Genomic DNA, 12,229 nt, shown 5'->3' on the forward strand with positions numbered 1-12,229 from the left:
AAAAGTGATGCCCTGACCAGGGTTGTGCCCAACAGTGAAGAAACTGTTTCGGCAGCAAAATGCGTATGACGATGCAGGAGTGGACATCATCATCATATGTGTGTGTGTGTGTGTGTGTGTGTGTGTGTGTGTGTGTATGTATATATATATATATATATACACACACACACACACACACACACACACACACACACACACACACACAGTCACATGAAAAAGTAAGTACACCCCGTGTAAAGTTTTGACTTTTTCAACATGCAGCTATTTGATCTTCATTTCAACAATATTGATAGATAAAGGTGATATAATACAACAAATATCATGAAACATTTACATTTTGTAGTCCATTGTATAATTTAAATAAACTTAAATACAAATTTCACATGTGGAAAAAGTAAGTACACCCTTGGCTCTAATTGGTGGTAGTGCCCCCTTTGGCAGAAACAACCTCAAGTAGGCATTTCTTATAACTGTCTACCAGTCTCTGACATCGACTGGGAGAAATTTTTGCCCACTCCTCCATGCAGAATTATTTCAGCTGTGCGATGTTTGAGGGGTTTCTTGCATGCACAGCTCGTTTCAAACCCCCCACAACATCTCGATGGGATTTAGATCCGGGCTTTGACTTGGCCATTCCAGAACCCTCCATTTCTTTCTTTTCAGCCATTCCTTGGTGGATTTACTGGTATGTTTAGGTCATTGTCATGTGGCAAGGTCCACCTTCGGTTGAGCTTCAACTTTATGGCCTCACATTATCCTGAAGCACCCTCTGGTACAATGAAGAATTCATAGTGGATTCGATGATGGTGAGCTGCCCAGGCCCTGATGCAGCAAAGCTGCCCCAAACCATATTTCCACCACCATGCTTTACAGTTGGTATCAGGTTCTTGTGGGGAAATGCTGTCTTTGATTTTCGCCAAACATGTCTTCTGGTACTGTGGCCAAATAGCTCTACCTTTGACTCTTCTGTCCAGAGCACATTGTTCCAGAAGTGCTGGTCTTTGCCTCGGTGTTCATTGGCAAACTTTAGTCTTGCCCTGATGTTCTTTCTGGGCAGCAAAGGTTCCCTCCTGGCACACCTCCCATGTAGATCAAATTTGTGCAGCCGCTTTCTAATGGTAGACTCGTGCACTTTGACATCAACAGTGGCAAGAGCTACCTGTCGGTCCCGTGATGACATTCTGGGGTTCTTGGAGACTTCTTTCAGCATCTTGCGGTCTCCTCTCGGGCTGAACTTGCTGGGGCACCTGAGCAAGTTGGCAGTTGTTTGGAATCTTCTCCACTTGTCGATGATCTTCCGGACAGTCGAATGATTGATTTCAAATATTGTTTGGAGGTATTTTTAAATCCCTTCCCAGACTCGTCGGCATCTATAACCTTCTTTCTGAAGGCCTCAGAGAGCTCTTTTGATCTAGGCATGGTGACGCTGCACACCTCAACAACAAAGAGCAAACCAAACGAAATGTCTGAGGTTTAAATAAGACCTGGTTCCTCCAAGATCCTCTCTAACGATGTTCTAATCATTTGCACCTGAGCTGGTGCACCTGATTCTAATTTTAGGTATTTGTAGTAGTGATAAATGTCGGGGTGTACTTACTTTTTCCACATGCGAAATTTGCATTGATGTTTATTTAAATTATACAATGGACTGCAAAATGTAAATGTTTCATGATATTTGTTGTATTATATCACCTTTATCTATCAATATTGTTGAAATGAAGATCAAATAGCTGCATGTTGAAAAAGTGAAAACTTTACATGGGGTGTACTTACTTTTTCACGTGACTGTATGTATCTGTTTAATTTGGGAATGCACAAGGGTTAAGTAAAACTTCCTCTGATAGTTATTGCTGGAGGCTGGAGGAGTCCTGCTGTACACATCATCCAACGGGAGTTTCTCATCAGTGGAGCGTCCAGGCCTGTATCTTGTTTGGGCCGTGCGAGTTCCAAACCGGATCCACGTCCAGATTGGTACATGCTTCCAGGAGGAACTTTTAACACCCAAGATGTGATCTCACGTTGTTTGTCACTAGAGTGGTGGCTTTGTTTTTTTGTCAAAAGGGATGCCAGGGTGAGGGGGAGGGGGGGGGGGGGGGGGATAGAATGGCCTTGAAGTATTTTGTCCCCTTTTTAAATTACGTCATCATTTCCCCTGTGTGCAAATGTGCATGATGATAGGAATACATCGACGTCCTTCGTCCTTCGGAGTCACCGGACAAATGTTGGTGTAAAAGCTCATTGTAAACACGCACTGCCAAATGGACTGCAGTATTTGTTTATGGAGGAATTGTTTGCTAATGGAAGTCAGAGTTTTATTAAAACATTTGGGGTGGGGGAGGGGGGGTGGGGGGGGGTGGGAGGGTTGTGATGATAGCTTCCTGGATATTGTTTACAGAGGGTTTCTGCATAAAAACAAAAAAAAGAAAACTTTTAGGAGATATTTCTGCTATCTTTAATACCTAGGAATAAACCCCCTTTTTGCCTTTCTACCTGTACTGTGCGTTTTGATCCGCTTAATCAGGCAAGCTTCTGCATACAACAGGAGTGTCGATATTACCTGGGATTATCACAGGTATGGCCCCACTGAAGGGCATGGAGCCACCATATTTGAAGGGATGCTGTGTTTTTAACTCTGACGGCCTTTGGTAGGTGGAATGGTACTGAGGAGAAAAAATGATCGATTTTGATAAGTTTTCTATTGTTTGGTTCTGGGTATTTGGGTGCTGAGCACTCGAGAGGAAGAGGAGTCACTTTGACGTCACAGGTGCAGAACAAGGTAACGGGTGTTCGCTCCTGCATGGAGCCGAAAGCGGTGATTTTGCTTTGAATGTGTTTCCTTGTGCGTTCACGAGTTTGCCATTCGATCCCCACCATGACACGTCACCGACGCTCCGACGGATCTCCCTCGTCTGCCATCGTCGTCCTCGGGCTGATTTGGCTCTGCGAGACCGTAGAGCCACCACGTCGCACTACCTTTGGGTTTCTTCCACCCGAGTCCACTCCACCACCTTACGCACCACCGATACCATTGGGGGATGGAGGGAGTTAGTGCCTTGCCTGTCTAATCGTTTGCCACAGTACCTTTATAACACGAGTCATCGCTACCCGAATGTGCTCTCCCCGTCTCTCCCACCCCTACAGGGTACTTTGACGGTAGTTGCACCGGCGGATGCTGCAACATCGAATCGAGTAAACTTGTATAACACAAGTTTATTTAAGTCGATTTTTAAGCACATTTGTCTATGTTGGAGATCGTTGTAGATTTGTGGTGTGGGTTATTGTAAATGTATGAAGATGTCTATGTTAGAGGTAGTTGTAGATTTGTGGTGTGGGTTATTGTAATTGTATGAAGATGTCTATGTTAGAGGTAGTTGTAGATTTGTGGTGTGGGTTATTGTAATTGTATGAAGATGTCTATGTTAGAGGTAGTTGTAGATTTGTGGTGTGGGTTATTGTAATTGTATGAAGATGTCTATGTTAGAGGTAGTTGTAGATTTGTGGTGTGGGTTATTGTAATTGTATGAAGATGTCTACGTTAGAGGTAGTTGTAGATTTGTTGTGTGGGTTATTGTAAATGTATCAAGATGTCGATGTTAGAGGTAGTTGTAGATTTGTGGTGTGGGTTATTGTAATTGTATGAAGATGTCTATGTTAGAGGTAGTTGTAGATTTGTGGTGTGGGTTATTGTAATTGTATGAAGATGTCTACGTTAGAGGTAGTTGTAGATTTGTGGTGTGGGTTATTGTAAATGTATGAAGATGTCTATGTTAGAGGTAGTTGTAGATTTGTGGTGTGGGTTATTGTAATTGTATGAAGATGTCTATGTTAGAGGTAGTTGTAGATTTGTGGTGTGGGTTATTGTAATTGTATGAAGATGTCTATGTTAGAGGTAGTTGTAGATTTGTGGTATGGGTTATTGTAATTGTATGAAGATGTCTACGTTAGAGGTAGTTGTAGATTTGTTGTGTGGGTTATTGTAAATGTATGAAGATGTCTACGTTAGAGGTAGTTGTAGATTTGTTGTGTGGGTTATTGTAAATGTATGAAGATGTCTACGTTAGAGGTAGTTGTAGATTTGTGGTGTGGGTTATTGTAAATGTATGAAGATGTCTACGTTAGAGGTAGTTGTAGATTTGTTGTGTGGGTTATTGTAAATGTATGAAGATGTCGATGTTAGAGGTAGTTGTAGATTTGTGGTGTGGGTTATTGTAAATGTATGAAGATGGCTATGTTAGAGGTAGTTGTAGATTTGTGGTGTGGGTTATTGTAAATGTATGAAGATGTCTACGTTAGAGGTAGTTGTAGATTTGTTGTGTGGGTTATTGTGAATGTATGAAGATGTCTATGTTAGAGGTAGTTGTAGATTTGTGGTGTGGGTTATTGTGAATGTATGAAGATGGCTATGTTAGAGGTAGTTGTAGATTTGTGGTGTGGGTTATTGTAAATGTATGCAGATGTCGATGTTAGAGGTAGTTGTAGATTTGTGGTGTGGGTTATTGTAATTGTATGAAGATGTCTATGTTAGAGGTAGTTGTAGATTTGTGGTGTGGGTTATTGTAAATGTATGAAGATGTCTATGTTGGAGATCGTTGTAGATTTGTGGTGTGGGTTATTGTAAATGTATGAAGATGTCTATGTTAGAGGTAGTTGTAGATTTGTGGTGTGGGTTATTGTAATTGTATGAAGATGTCTACGTTAGAGGTAGTTGTAGATTTGTGGTGTGGGTTATTGTAAATGTATGAAGATGTCGATGTTAGAGGTAGTTGTAGATTTGTTGTGTGGGTTATTGTAAATGTATGAAGATGTCTATGTTAGAGGTAGTTGTAGATTTGTTGTGTGGGTTATTGTAAATGTATGAAGATGTCTATGTTAGAGGTAGTTGTAGATTTGTGGTGTGGGTTATTGTAATTGTATGAAGATGTCTATGTTAGAGGTAGTTGTAGATTTGTGGTGTGGGTTATTGTAATTGTATGAAGATGTCTATGTTAGAGGTAGTTGTAGATTTGTGGTGTGGGTTATTGTAATTGTATGAAGATGTCTACGTTAGAGGTAGTTGTACATTTGTGGTGTGGGTTATTGTAAATGTATGAAGATGTCTACGTTAGAGGTAGTTGTACATTTGTGGTGTGGGTTATTGTAAATGTATGAAGATGTCTATGTTGGAGATCGTTGTAGATTTGTGGTGTGGGTTATTGTAAATGTATGAAGATGTCGATGTTAGAGGTAGTTGTAGATTTGTTGTGTGGGTTATTGTAATTGTATGAAGATGTCTACGTTAGAGGTAGTTGTACATTTGTGGTGTGGGTTATTGTAAATGTATGAAGATGTCTATGTTGCAGATCGTTGTGGATTTGTTGTGTGGGTTATTGTAAATGTATGAAGATGTCTATGTTGGAGATCGTTGTGGATTTGTTGTGTGGGTTATTGTAAATGTATGAAGATGTCTATGTTAGAGGTAGTTGTAGATTTGTTGTGTGGGTTATTGTAAATGTATGCAGATGTCGATGTTAGAGGTAGTTGTAGATTTGTGGTGTGGGTTATTGTAAATGTATGAAGATGTCGATGTTAGAGGTAGTTGTAGATTTGTGGTGTGGGTTATTGTAATTGTATGAAGATGTCGATGTTATAGGTAGTTGTAGATTTGTGGTGTGGGTTATTGTAAATGTATGAAGATGTCGATGTTAGAGGTAGTTGTAGATTTGTTGTGTGGGTTATTGTAAATGTACGAAGATGTCGATGTTAGAGGTAGTTGTGGATTTGTTGTGTGGGTTATTGTAAATGTATGAAGATGTCGATGTTAGAGGTAGTTGTACATTTGTGGTGTGGGTTATTGTAAATGTATGAAGATGTCGATGTTAGAGGTAGTTGTACATTTGTGTTGTGGGTTATTGTAATTGTATGAAGATGTCTATGTTAGAGGTAGTTGTAGATTTGTGGTGTGGGTTATTGTAATTGTATGAAGATGTCTATGTTAGAGGTAGTTGTAGATTTGTGGTGTGGGTTATTGTAAATGTATGCAGATGTCGATGTTAGAGGTAGTTGTAGATTTGTGGTGTGGGTTATTGTAATTGTATGAAGATGTCTATGTTAGAGGTAGTTGTAGATTTGTGGTGTGGGTTATTGTAAATGTATGAAGATGTCTATGTTGGAGATCGTTGTAGATTTGTGGTGTGGGTTATTGTAAATGTATGAAGATGTCTATGTTAGAGGTAGTTGTAGATTTGTGGTGTGGGTTATTGTAATTGTATGAAGATGTCTATGTTAGAGGTAGTTGTAGATTTGTGGTGTGGGTTATTGTAATTGTATGAAGATGTCTATGTTAGAGGTCGTTGTAGATTTGTGGTGTGGGTTATTGTAAATGTATGAAGATGTCGATGTTAGAGGTAGTTGTAGATTTGTTGTGTGGGTTATTGTAAATGTACGAAGATGTCGATGTTAGAGGTAGTTGTGGATTTGTTGTGTGGGTTATTGTAAATGTATGAAGATGTCGATGTTAGAGGTAGTTGTACATTTGTGGTGTGGGTTATTGTAAATGTATGAAGATGTCGATGTTAGAGGTAGTTGTACATTTGTGGTGTGGGTTATTGTAAATGTATGAAGATGTCTATATTAGAGGTAGTTGTAGATTTGTGGTGTGGGTTATTGTAATTGTATGAAGATGTCTATGTTAGAGGTAGTTGTAGATTTGTGGTGTGGGTTATTGTAAATGTATGCAGATGTCGATGTTAGAGGTAGTTGTAGATTTGTGGTGTGGGTTATTGTAATTGTATGAAGATGTCTATGTTAGAGGTAGTTGTAGATTTGTGGTGTGGGTTATTGTAAATGTATGAAGATGTCTATGTTGGAGATCGTTGTAGATTTGTGGTGTGGGTTATTGTAAATGTATGAAGATGTCTATGTTGGAGATCGTTGTAGATTTGTGGTGTGGGTTATTGTAATTGTATGAAGATGTCTATGTTAGAGGTAGTTGTAGATTTGTGGTGTGGGTTATTGTAATTGTATGAAGATGTCTATGTTAGAGGTCGTTGTAGATTTGTGGTGTGGGTTATTGTAATTGTATGAAGATGTCTATGTTAGAGGTCGTTGTAGATTTGTGGTGTGGGTTATTGTAATTGTATGAAGATGTCTATGTTGGAGATCGTTGTGGATTTGTTGTGTGGGTTATTGTAAATGTATGAAGATGTCTATGTTGGAGATCGTTGTGGATTTGTTGTGTGGGTTATTGTAAATGTATGAAGATGTCGATGTTAGAGGTAGTTGTAGATTTGTGGTGTGGGTTATTGTAAATGTATGCAGATGTCGATGTTAGAGGTAGTTGTAGATTTGTGGTGTGGGTTATTGTAATTGTATGAAGATGTCGATGTTATAGGTAGTTGTAGATTTGTGGTGTGGGTTATTGTAAATGTATGAAGATGTCGATGTTAGAGGTAGTTGTTGATTTGTTGTGTGGGTTATTGTAAATGTACGAAGATGTCGATGTTAGAGGTAGTTGTGGATTTGTTGTGTGGGTTATTGTAAATGTATGAAGATGTCGATGTTAGAGGTAGTTGTACATTTGTGGTGTGGGTTATTGTAAATGTATGAAGATGTCGATGTTAGAGGTAGTTGTACATTTGTGGTGTGGGTTATTGTAATTGTATGAAGATGTCTATGTTAGAGGTAGTTGTACATTTGTGGTGTGGGTTATTGTAATTGTATGAAGATGTCTATGTTAGAGGTAGTTGTAGATTTGTGGTGTGGGTTATTGTAATTGTATGAAGATGTCTATGTTAGAGGTAGTTGTAGATTTGTGGTGTGGGTTATTGTAATTGTATGAAGATGTCTATGTTAGAGGTAGTTGTAGATTTGTGGTGTGGGTTATTGTAAATGTATGAAGATGTCTATGTTGGAGATCGTTGTAGATTTGTGGTGTGGGTTATTGTAAATGTATGAAGATGTCGATGTTAGAGGTAGTTGTAGATTTGTGGTGTGGGTTATTGTAATTGTATGAAGATGTCTATGTTAGAGGTAGTTGTAGATTTGTGGTGTGGGTTATTGTAATTGTATGAAGATGTCTATGTTAGAGGTCGTTGTAGATTTGTTGTGTGGGTTATTGTAAATGTACGAAGATGTCGATGTTAGAGGTAGTTGTAGATTTGTTGTGTGGGTTATTGTAAATGTACGAAGATGTCGATGTTAGAGGTAGTTGTGGATTTGTTGTGTGGGTTATTGTAAATGTATGAAGATGTCGATGTTAGAGGTAGTTGTACATTTGTGGTGTGGGTTATTGTAAATGTATGAAGATGTCGATGTTAGAGGTAGTTGTACATTTGTGGTGTGGGTTATTGTAATTGTATGAAGATGTCTATGTTAGAGGTAGTTGTAGATTTGTGGTGTGTGTTATTGTAATTGTATGAAGATGTCGATGTTAGAGGTAGTTGTAGATTTGTGGTGTGGGTTATTGTAAATGTATGAAGATGTCTATGTTAGAGGTAGTTGTACATTTGTGGTGTGGGTTATTGTAAATGTATGAAGATGTCTATGTTAGAGGTAGTTGTAGATTTGTGGTGTGGGTTATTGTAATTGTATGAAGATGTCTATGTTAGAGGTAGTTGTAGATTTGTGGTGTGGGTTATTGTAAATGTATGAAGATGTCTATGTTAGAGGTAGTTGTAGATTTGTGGTGTGGGTTATTGTAATTGTATGAAGATGTCTACGTTAGAGGTAGTTGTACATTTGTGGTGTGGGTTATTGTAAATGTATGAAGATGTCTATGTTGGAGATCGTTGTGGATTTGTTGTGTGGGTTATTGTAAATGTATGAAGATGTCGATGTTAGAGGTAGTTGTAGATTTGTTGTGTGGGTTATTGTAAATGTACGAAGATGTCGATGTTAGAGGTAGTTGTGGATTTGTTGTGTGGGTTATTGTAAATGTATGAAGATGTCGATGTTAGAGGTAGTTGTAGATTTGTGGTGTGGGTTATTGTAATTGTATGAAGATGTCTATGTTAGAGGTAGTTGTACATTTGTGGTGTGGGTTATTGTAAATGTATGAAGATGTCTATGTTAGAGGTAGTTGTAGATTTGTGGTGTGGGTTATTGTAATTGTATGAAGATGTCTTTGTTAGAGATAGTTGTAGATTTGTGGTGTGGGTTATTGTAATTGTATGAAGATGTCTATGTTAGAGGTAGTTGTAGATTTGTGGTGTGGGTTATTGTAAATGTATGAAGATGTCTATGTTAGAGGTAGTTGTAGATTTGTGGTGTGGGTTATTGTAATTGTATGAAGATGTCTACGTTAGAGGTAGTTGTACATTTGTGGTGTGGGTTATTGTAAATGTATGAAGATGTCTACGTTAGAGGTAGTTGTACATTTGTGGTGTGGGTTATTGTAAATGTATGAAGATGTCGATGTTAGAGGTAGTTGTACATTTGTGGTGTGGGTTATTGTAATTGTATGAAGATGTCGATGTTAGAGGTAGTTGTGGATTTGTTGTGTGGGTTATTGTAAATGTATGAAGATGTCGATGTTAGAGGTAGTTGTAGATTTGTGGTGTGGGTTATTGTAAATGTATGAAGATGTTGATGTTAGAGGTAGTTGTAGATTTGTGGTGTGGGTTATTGTAATTGTATGAAGATGGCTATGTTAGAGGTAGTTGTAGATTTGTTGTGTGGGTTATTGTAATTGTATGAAGATGTCTATGTTAGAGGTAGTTGTAGATTTGTGGTGTGGGTTATTGTAAATGTATGAAGATGTCTATGTTTGAGGTAGTTGTAGATTTGTGCTGTGGGTTATTGTAAATGTATGAAGATGTCTATGTTAGAGGTAGTTGTAGATTTGTGGTGTGGGTTTTTGTAATTGTATGAAGATGTCTATGTTAGAGGTAGTTGTACATTTGTTGTGTGGGTTATTGTAAATGTATGAAGATGTCTATGTTAGAGGTAGTTGTAGATTTGTTGTGTGGGTTATTGTGAATGTATGAAGATGTCTATGTTAGAGGTAGTTGTAGATTTGTGGTGCGGGTTATTGTAAATGTATGAAGATGTCTATGTTAGAGGTAGTTGTAGATTTGTGGTGCGGGTTATTGTAAATGTATGAAGATGTCTATGTTAGAGGTAGTTGTAGATTTGTGGTGTGGGTTTTTGTAATTGTATGAAGATGTCTATGTTAGAGGTAGTTGTACATTTGTGGTGTGGGTTATTGTGAATGTATGAAGATGTCTATGTTAGAGGTAGTTGTAGATTTGTGGTGTGGGTTATTGTGAATGTATGAAGATGTCTTTGTTAGAGGTAGTTGTACATTTGTGGTGTGGGTTATTGTAATTGTATGAAGATGTCTTTGTTAGAGGTAGTTGTACATTTGTGGTGTGGGTTATTGTAATTGTATGAAGATGTCTATGTTAGAGGTAGTTGTAGATTTGTGGTGTGGGTTATTGTAAATGTATGAAGATGTCTATGTTGGAGATCGTTGTAGATTTGTGGTTTGGGTTATTGTAATTGTATGAAGATGTCTATGTTAGAGGTAGTTGTAGATTTGTGGTGTGGGTTATTGTAAAAGTATGAAGATGTCTATGTTGGAGATCGTTGTAGATTTGTGGTTTGGGTTATTGTAATTGTATGAAGATGTCTATGTTGGAGGTAGTTGTAGATTTGTGGTGTGGGTTATTGTAAATGTATGAAGATGTCTATGTTAGAGGTAGTTGTAGATTTGTGGTGTGGGTTATTGTCCCCCGTCGCACCGCGGAGCGAAAGGGGGACTATGGTTTTCCCCTGCGTGCGTGCGTGCGTGCGTGCGTGCGTGCGTGCGTAAGCGAAGGACCGCATTCAAATTTGGTGTGTGTGTGCAACCCACGTCAAAATCCAAGATGGCCACCGCCATGTATGTCTGACGCCATGTATGTCTGAACCTTGTGAGCGGAATATCTTGAAAAATAAGCGAAGTACCAACTTCTAATCTGGTGTGTGGGTGTACCTAGGCATAAGGAAGAACGCTATTGAAAATTGAGTCGCCACGTCAAAATCCAAGATGGCCGCCGCCATGTATGTCTGAACCTTGTGAGCGGAATATCTTGAAAAATAAGCGAAGTACCAACTTCTAATCTGGTGTGTGGGTGTACCTAGGCATAAGGAAGAACGCTATTGAAAATTGGGTCACCACGTCAAAATCCAAGATGGCCGCCTTGCGTCTTCCACTTTGTCAACTCGCATCACTTCACCGACGGGGGACCGAGGCGTAACGCTTGTTGTAATTGTATGAAGCTGTCTAGGTTAGAGGTAGTTGCAGATTTGTAGTGTGGGTTGGTGTAATTGTATGAAGATGTCTGTTGGAAGTAGTTGTAGATTTGTTGTGTGGGTTGGTATAATTGCCCTTTGCCACTGAAGGTGAATGGAGGTTAGGTTTTCACGTCTGTTTGTTTGCATGTCAATCGTCCACAGGTCGTCCACAGGGACGGTGGGAGGGATTTTCGAAGCTCCACACGGTCTCCACGTTTTTCGAAGTTAAGTCTGTTCACAATTGTATTTTGTCGAAACTGTATTTATCTTTCGGTGTGTGAAGTTATTGTGTGCAACTTTGGTTGTTTCTCGGTGCTAATCTTTCATAAATTGATCGTCTGTTTGCCGTGTCGCGAGCAAGGCCTTTGCCGCGTCGCGAACGATTTGAAATCGAAGTTAAGTGATTGTTCCCATTTGTATTTTCGTTAAAACTGTATTTATTTATGGTGTTGAACGTATATTGTGTCCCGACGAAGATTTTTCGGTGCAAATCTTTCATACCTGTATTGAAAATCGTGTTAATTCGTGTCGTGTCTTGAGGCCTTGTACAGTGTACACTGTACAACCTTGAGGCTTTGTTTTTCTCTCAGCGGTCCGTCGTTTGTGATCCAATAACTTTCATTCTCTGTATTCCCAGTCTTTTCACCCATAGCCTACTTCCTTGTGTAAATCTCAACTCAAAAAAAAAAAAAAAAAAAACATTTCCTTCTCTGTTCTCATTCGTTTATTCATTCTTATTCGTTCGTTCGTTCTTCGACCACGTGTTTCTCCCCCATTTCCCCAGATAGTTTTCACTGTTATTAACCTTCAATGTTTACACTTTCCCCTCGTTATGTATTCCGTCATATTTTATAACACTTTTTCTTCTTCTTCTTTAAAAGGCTGCTTTCGACTTGCTCACCAAATCAATTCATCCCAAAAAAAAATCCATCTCCTATAGTGCCTTTTTTCTACATTCCCTAAACTCTCCTGCACT

The sequence above is a fragment of the Myxine glutinosa genome, chromosome 1 (assembly GCF_964187855.1).
Source record: "Myxine glutinosa chromosome 1, kmMyxGlut1.1, whole genome shotgun sequence".
Classification (NCBI taxonomy): Eukaryota; Metazoa; Chordata; class Myxini; order Myxiniformes; family Myxinidae; genus Myxine; species Myxine glutinosa.